The following is a 6,000-nucleotide window of genomic DNA, read 5'->3' as shown; positions in this document are numbered from 1 at the left end:
GGCTGGTCTCAAACTTGCTATCCTCCTGCCTCAGCTTCCCAAGTCTGAGTGGCTGGGATTAGGGGTGTGTGCCATAGTGCCTGTCTTGTTTTTTTTTTTTTTTTAATTGTGGCTTTCAGGAAATTTCCAGTGACACTAGGGTTCACAGTGTGACTTCCTTAGGCTGTGCTGCTGTAGTGATAGGCTGAGAGCATTTCAGCTTGCAGAGAGCCCTCACAGAGGCCAGGGCTTGCTGACAGATAAGCTTGTCTCACAGAGGGCTGATGGTCAAGCTGGGCCTCAGTGGGCAAGTTCATTGGTCTGTTAGATATTCAGGTCAAGGAGCATTTTCTGCCCAGGGCACTTGCCAGGCACAAGAGGTGGCCCATGGCCCCAAAAAAGTGTCTGCCAGGACAAGCTGAAAACAATTGTCTTCCTCCTCCTTCTCCTTGAAGAAGCTCTGTACTCACATGTACAGAAACAACTCATGACACCTTATAAATACATACAATTTTTAGCTATATATCAACTGAAAATTAATTTAATGCAAGTCAGTGGTAAAGTGTCTCTGGGTTCAATCCTCAGTACCAAATAAAAAATAAATAGATTTAATTAAAAGCAAAAAAAGAACAGGCCCTGGGATGGAGCTGCACTGAGAACAGATCAGCAGTTGACCCTCAGGAGATGTACTTGCCTCCTCCATCTAGGAAGACTGTGGCCTCCCGACCAGCCTGCCTGTGGAGAGGCCTCTGACTGCTGAGAGGGCCTCCAAAACTTGCATCCACATCTTATCCCTCTCCTGTGTGTAGCCTCACTTGGAATCAGGTCCTTGTGGGTGTCAAGGATCTCAGGAGGTCACCCAGGATTTAGGGAAGCCCTACATCCAAAGGACAGTGTCCTTGAAGAGGAGGAGAAATTTTACACATGGAGACACAAAAAAGAAGAGCATGTTGCCACAAAGATGGAGACCAGAGAGGTGTGTCTGCGGACCAAGCAGCATCAAGGGCCATGAGGAGCCTCCAGGAGCAAGACAGGGGTATTGAACAGGGTCCCTGAGCCTCCAGAGAACCAGCCTGTCCGTTGGTTGATGCTGGGCCTTTGCCTCCAGATCTGTGAGGATGGATTCTTGTTGTTTTTGGCTCCCAGGTCATGGTAATTTGTCACAACAGCCACAGGACCACACTTCCAGAATCAGAGCTGAGGAGGGGACCAGCAGGACTCCACAGCATTTGAAAGAGACCTGGCTGATGTGTGGTCCTGGGAAAGGAGAGGAGCTTCCTGTGTGCCAGGGACTTGGCCTCCTGCGCAGCAGCTTCTAGAGTATCGATTGAGGGTGCTGCCAAGGCATGGCTAATGGTCTCCCTGAGGAGCCAGCTCCCAGAGTGTGCCACACTAAATGCTTCAGACTTACTTCCTGCAGCTTACAGTGGGTCCTATGGTCAGACTGGAGTCAAGCCCTTGCCACCAGTTCTCCCCACTCTGATAGCCTCAGTTTCTCCATCTGTACAGGGAAGGTGCTCTCTGCCCTAGGTGGTGTTCATGAGAAATAGGAGAAATGAGTGTGAGGTGTTCTGGGCCTGCAGTGGGAGACATAAGCCATACCTGGTTAATGAGGTTCTATAGATAAGGAAGTCACGGGGACTGGATGCAATGGACCTCCCCTGAACCCAGTGGCTTACCACCAGGTCTCCCTCTGAAGCCTAGCGTGTCCTCTTCAGTATCTTCCAGCTTATCCCACAGCAGAGCCACCTCCTTTGCTTGGTTTCTTGCTCAGTGTCTGCTATATTCTCCCAGGCCCAGGCCCCATCAGGATCTGTCCTGCAGGCCTAAGCAGATGGCGCCATTAGGGCTTATTCACAGAACTTGACTGCAGCCCACCCCTTGTGGGTGGGGACTGGCTCTGTCCCCGCTGTGGATGCTAGCATTTCCTCTGTGTGGTGGCTGCAGCTGCATGCGCTGCTGCTGAGCCTCAGCCCCATTGTGGCCAGTGTCCCATCCCAACCTCTGTCTTCTGATGCTGCCAGAGGCCTGTGATCCCTGCTTGGCCCACTTGTGAGTCCAGCAGGAAGAGATACATGGCTTTCTTCTGCCAACATGGCTGTTAATCCACCAGTTTACACTCACCCCAGAGCTTATCCCAGGAAGCTCTGCTAGAAGCCTGACTGGGTAAGCTGGACCATCCTAAGAGTGGACCGCCTGAGGGCAGGGGTGCTGCCTAGGGAACAGGGCTCCTGGACTCAGAGATAGAGGCAGCCCTGCTGCATTTCCTGTTTCCATCCTGCACAGCCTGTCCCCAAGGTGGGTCCTCCTAGACCTAAGACCGACCGTAGAGATGGCTCTAGGGTGGCCTGTGACCTGGGGACCAAGGGAAGCCTGGGAAATTTCTTTTTTCTTTTGTTTTTTTTTGGGGGGGGAGCATACCAAGGATTGAACTCAGGGGTCCTTGACCACTGAGCCACATTCCCCAGCCCTATTTTGTATTTGATTTAGAGAGGGTCTCACTGGGTTGCTTAGTGCCTCGCTGTTGCTGAGGCTAGCTTTGAACTTGTGATCTTCCTGCCTCAGCCTCCTGAGCCACTGGGATTACAGCGAATTTCTTTCTTTCTTTCTTTCTTTTTTTTTTTTAATTACTTTAAAAAGTTTTCTTTGGTGCTGGCAATGCTCCCCTGCTGAGCTACAAACAGCCCCTGAAGTTCCAGTGTTTAAAGCTTGGTCCCCAGAGTGATGCTGTAAGGAGGTGGTGGAGTCTTTGAGAGGTGGTTGGGGGCATGCCCTTAAAGGGGATTGTGGGGGCTAGGGTTGTGGCTCAGTGAGAGAGCACACGCCTAGCACGGGTGAGGCACTGGGTTCGGTCTTCAACATCACATAAAGATAAATACATAAAGGTATTATGTCCATCTACAACTAAAAAAAAAATTAAAAAGTTGAGATTGTGGAACCCTAATCTCTACCTCTCTTTCTTTTTTGCTTCCTGATTATGAGGTGAGTGGCTTTGCTGTGCCATGTGCTACTGCCATGATGTACCACCACAGGCCCCCAAAATTGGGTCCACCAATCATGGATTGAAACCTGCAAAATTGTGAGCCAAAATAAACCTCCTTTCTTTTAAGTTGTCATCTCAAGCATTTAGTTATAGTGATGAGAAGATGGCTGACAGAGGGAGAGGATTTGGGAACCAACCAGGGCTATCAGGTGGGTGAGGAAGCTCCTGGGTCTGCCTGGTGACAGTAGCAGGCTGAAGGGACAGATACCCCTTCTCTTGGAGATGTAGCACCTAGGGGAGTAGAGAAGTGGGCAGGAGGAGAGGAGTGGGGTAACTGGGGAACTGTGCTGGCCACCCTATGCTCTGCCCTGACCTCTGCTGTGTTTCTTTAGGGCTGAGCTGTGTCCCCCCCAAATCTATTTGTTGAAATCCTATCTCCATGACTCAGAACATGATCATACTTGGAATAGTTACACTACAGATGAAATTGATTGAGATGAGGTTATACTGGAGGAGGGGGGCTTCTCGTCTGCAGGCTCTGAACTGTGGTGGAAATGTCCCATTGCTTGGTAGGGTTTCCAATACACAGATGAATGTTTTCTCAAAACTCTTCAGATCACTGTGCATGTGTCAAAACCTACAGAATTCACAATACAATGTGCAGTACAGAGTGAGCCTCAGGTCAACTCTGGAGCTTGGTTAATGTATCAGTATGGATCTATCAATTTTAACAAACACACTACACTAGTAGTGTGATAATGGGAAGGGGAAGTATGGGGGAACTCTTTGTACTTTTTTCTCAAATTTTCTGTGAAAGTATGAATGGCTTTATGGCTGGGATTGGTGTACTTTAGTGATAGAGCCCTTGCCTAGCACATGCAAGGCCTTGGGTTCAATTCCCAGTATCACAAAAAATAAAAAACAATAAAATGGCTTTAAAAAAGAAACTAACCGGGTATGACAGCACACACCTATAATCCCAGCGATATGGGAGGCTTTAGCAGGAGGATTGTCAGTTTGAGGCCAACTTGGGAAATGCAGCAAGATCCTTTCTCAAAATTAAAGGACTCAATGATAGAGCACTTGCCTAGCATTCATGAAGCCTGGGTTCCATTCCAAATGCTGAAAGGAGAAAAAAAAAAAAAGCTCTTCAGTTTCTGAAATAAAGGCATATATAATGTAAAACAAAATTCTTTGAATGGCATCCTTAAGGTGTGTATATTCCACCATATGTAAATGTTCTCTGAAATTACAAATATTGAACTTAAGGATATGAACTTAAGGATATGAATTGCTGAAGAAATTAGGGGTGAAGTGTACTGATGTTTGTTTGCAAATTAATTTGAAATGCACATGTAAAGGAAGAGCTGATGGACACCGATAGGAAGGGAGACCCTTGATAAGCAAATAGGGCAAAATGGTAGACTCTCCGTGATGAGTAAGTGGGGGTTTGCTGCACACATTTCAACTCTTCTGTCCATGTGTATTATGGTAACATGTCACAGAGAATGCTGATACAGAATCTCAGTTCCCAGGACCTGGGCCCAGCACCAGCTCCAGTGTTTGCCTATTATGGTGTTTGTCAAGCCATGTTGGAATTGTTAGGATCACCTTGACACCTGACTCTCTCCCAGCTTTTAGCAGGGCCCTTTCTAGATACCCACATATAGTGGTCAAATTTCCATGCCAGAGGCACACAAGGCTCAGCACTTCCCAAGCACAACTCATGATTCAGAAGCAAAGTAGGATAAATATTCTCCTGGCCACTTGAAGGGTGAGCCTTCCAGCACACAGCTCAGGTCCAGAGACATATTTGGGTTCAGTAAGTGTGAGGTGACTCTACAAATGTGCATGCAGCCAGGACCACCTTTGTGTGGCAGAGAAATCCTTCCTGTCCACCTTTATGCATCTGTCCTCATTTATAGACCTCTGTGCTCAGGGTACTGTATGTGGCTGGGCATGTACCCTCTTTCTTTCTTTCTTTTTTTTTTTTTTTGATACTGGGAATTGAATCCAGGGTACATAACCACTGAGTTACAATCCCAGTCCTTTTTATTTTTTATTTTGAGACAGGATCTTACTAAGTTGCTTAAGGCCTCAGTTGCTGAGGATGGCTTTGAACTCATGATCCTCCTGCCTTAGCCTCCCAAGCTGCTGGGATTACAGGTGTGTGCCAGTGCACCTGGTTTTGTTTTTTTCTTCTTCTTTTCTTTGCATATAGTCATATCATGACTAAGCTACATCCCAGCCCTGGGCAGCAGCCCTCTTGAGGCTGAGGTTTCCTCCTCCAGCTGTACAGTCTGCCCAGCATGTGAGGGTGCAGTCAAGGCATGACTGCAGGGACCTGGGCTCTAGAACACTGAAGAACCCAGCTGCCACCAACCTGGGCTTCAAAACATGGAGGAACTGCCATGGTGGCCTTCCAGCGTCTAGAGAGCCTCAGGCTCCATTCCCTCAGAAGACCTCGGCTCTCCATCGGTACCCAGGCCTCAACCCCCAGCCTTCCAGAGGAACAGGTTGGGGCAGGGACAGCGAGGGCCGGTGGGAGCCCCTTCCTCATCCATGTGCTGCTGATTTTTGCTTTGTTCTGAAGGAAGCCGTCCCTGGAGCTTTGTGTTGGGCAACTCTAGCTCTGTGAAGAAAAAAAAATGTGGAAACCACACAAGTTCCATTTTTAGAATTGAAGCCTGAGACCAGAAAGGGTGTGACCTGCTGGCAGCAAGGCAGGACTGAGCCCAGATTAGCCAAGGTCCGGATGCCAAGCCGGCACACCCTGTGATTCGTCCTCATCCCCAAGCCTCCTGCTAGGCCAGGAGGGGCCATGGAAGGGGAAGGTAGAGAAACAGGCAGGACAGAGGTGGCAGTGCCCACCACACAGTCTGCCTTTGTCAAATGGGAGAGTAATTTCAAGGGAGCAAGGGGAGAGCTTGCTCCTCTCTCTGTCTTCTGGAGGAACCCTTACTCCTGCTTTGTTGGGTGGGTGCAGGGCCAAGGTCCCTTGCTGCTTCCTTAGGGCACAGCCTTTTCTGCAACCCTCC

Source organism: Callospermophilus lateralis, chromosome 3 (assembly GCF_048772815.1).
Source record: "Callospermophilus lateralis isolate mCalLat2 chromosome 3, mCalLat2.hap1, whole genome shotgun sequence".
NCBI classification, from domain to species: Eukaryota; Metazoa; Chordata; class Mammalia; order Rodentia; family Sciuridae; genus Callospermophilus; species Callospermophilus lateralis.
This window is presented reverse-complemented; position numbering follows the sequence as displayed.